This window comes from Capra hircus (genome assembly GCF_001704415.2).
Source record: "Capra hircus breed San Clemente chromosome X unlocalized genomic scaffold, ASM170441v1, whole genome shotgun sequence".
Lineage (NCBI taxonomy): Eukaryota > Metazoa > Chordata > Mammalia > Artiodactyla > Bovidae > Capra > Capra hircus.
In genome coordinates this window covers 35,429,963-35,432,457 of record NW_017189516.1, presented here as the reverse complement: position 1 = coordinate 35,432,457, position 2,495 = coordinate 35,429,963, and the positions used below count along the sequence as shown (strand labels likewise).

General features: G+C 44.8%; 1 pseudogene; it reads right to left on the bottom strand.

Moving 5' to 3' along the window:
• Window positions 1-1,731: 1,731 nt before the first annotated feature.
• On the bottom strand, window positions 1,732-2,276 carry LOC102171857 (annotated as a pseudogene).
• Window positions 2,277-2,495: the final 219 nt, after the last annotated feature.

Here is a 2,495-nt window from a genome sequence, read left to right as displayed (position 1 = left end):
CAACTGAACTGAACTGATGTGCTTCTGGAACAACATATGGTGGGAGACTTTTAATGTTTTTTCCAAAGCTATTTTCTTTGGAATACTGTTCTGTGAGGTTTAGTAGAAGAAGGCTCTTATGGTCAGAATGTTTGGGAAAACTTGAATACCTTATGCCTGTGTTATAAAGTCACAATGCATATTTTTCACATCAATCCTAAAATTACTAGAGTATGCAAAAAATGCAAAAAAACCAAACCCCAAATCCTGTTACTTTGATTCAAAGAAATTTTTCACTGAACACTTGTGAATGGTGTTGTGGCACTGCCTGATACTGAACATATTCTTTGGAAGGTTGGTCTAAGGAAATAAAATTCTGTAAATTATGAGAGAAATACTTCCGAGTGAGAAGGGATGCATGTGGTAGCAGCCTTCAGTTTTTGTATTTCCATTCAGGCAATTGTTTTCATTTGATACCTTCCATCCTTTGATCCTTTTTCTTTTCAGTAGACTCTGTGGTAAGGATGAAGAGAAAAATGTCATGTACTACCCTAGAAGAGCTATTTATTCTACTGTAGATAACTACAGCAGAGGATGGTAAAGGTGTGTTGATAATAAGACATATTATTAAGTTATCTTGGTAGCAAATAAAAACTAAATTAAGTTAGATGTATAAAACCCAAGGACAGAAATACAGCCAGGCTCAGGAAAGGTCTCAGAAGCAGCTATATCATTTCCAGTAATGTAATCACCTAACTGCTTTTCAACAAAGGGCATCTTCTTAAGCATACATTCAGAATCTAGTCTAGAGATTTAAAATGAACTCTGCTGCTGGCTGGAATAAAAATGTATATACAGATATATACACACAGAGACATGCATACATATATATGTATGATACAAAGAAAAGAAGACATACATAAGTGGAAGTTTAGTTATTGCAACATGCATGCCAGGCACTGTTGACCATGGGAAGTCACCCCCACGTTAATGGGCAAGCCAGCTTTAACACTCATTTTTCCATAATCACTGTTGCCAAGAGTGAACTTGTCAAAGAGATTCTCTACCATTCAGACACCCAAGTCATCCTCTCAACCCTCGATCTTGCTATTCATGTGTGTGTGTGGATAGTGCTCAGTCATGTCTGACTCTTTGCAACTCCATGGACCCATTAGACTCCTCTGTCCATGGAACTTTCCAGGCAAGAATACTGGAGTGGGTTGCCATTTCCTTTTCCAGGGCTTGCTAGTCATTCTTAACCAATAATATTTGCTTACTTTAATGAATATAAACAGTTCAGATGAAACTGAAGACTCCCTTTATTTTAACCCCTGCCCAATCCCATTCCCTTCAGTTCTTCACCAGAGACAACTGCAATCATGATTTTCAGGCTATGTTTCTATACTTTTACTATGCATATGCACCCACATTCACCAGGGCCCTACCTCACCCCCACCCCATCCCACCCCACCCCAGTCTACCCCATATACCCACATTATTTATAAGGGGAAGACTGATTTTGTGTTTTCCAAGGGCCTATGTAAGGCCTTCCCTCTGTGGAGGTCCTAAGCTGCACACAGATGGGGCATGGGTGGATGGAGAGGCTCCTGGATAACTGTTTAAAATTTAAAAGGAGAGATTTGCACACATGAATCAGAGACATTTTTTATGCATCAATAATTTTATTTGAAGAACCAATAACTTTATTTGAAGACCTGGTAAAACTGGAAGAAAAAAAGGTCCAGTTCAAGCTCAGTCCTCCTTGTCACCGTCACCCAAGGTGAGCTTGTCAAAGAGGTATTCTGCCATGCTGACTTCTGGCGCCCCCATCTTATGCAGGTTGCTGACATGGTCCCCCAGCTCCTTAATGAACTCGACCTGCTGGTCCAGGTGGTGGGTCTTCAGGAAGTGGCACAGGTAAGGGTCATTCTTGTCAGTGGCCAGCTGGTGCAGGTAGAGCAGGCTCTGGTTGACGCTCTTCTCTAGGTGCAGGGCACACTGCATGGCCTGAAAGCCACTCTCCCAGTTAGTGCGGTCAGGCTTTCTGAGATCTCGGAGACAGAAGCGGCCCCCATGACGGTTCTGCAGGTGCATCAGGCTCTCGATCTGCTCCTTATGCTTGTGAGAGCAGTGCAGGAAGAAGTGGAGAAGCACTTCAAGGCCACGTCGTCCCCGTCGAAGTAGAAGGCCATGGACAGGTACGCATAGGAGGCATAGATCTGCAGGTTGACTTGACCCTTGATGCCGGCCTCACAGTCTGGGTGGTAGTTCTGGCGCTCCTGCAAGGGAGCGGGCATCATCGCTGGTGGCTTGTGTGCGGTGGACGCAAAGGCCACAGTGAAAGCGGAGGGGAAGCTGCAGCCGCGGGTCTGGCAACGGCAAGTACAGAGGCAGCCGCCACCTCAGAGCATTCCCAGAGGGTGTGGAGACGGATCTTCGAGGAGTTCCCAGGGTGGGCTCTGGGGTTAGGCAGTGGGCTCCGCCATGGGACTGGAAGGCGAGTCCATTTTTGAGGG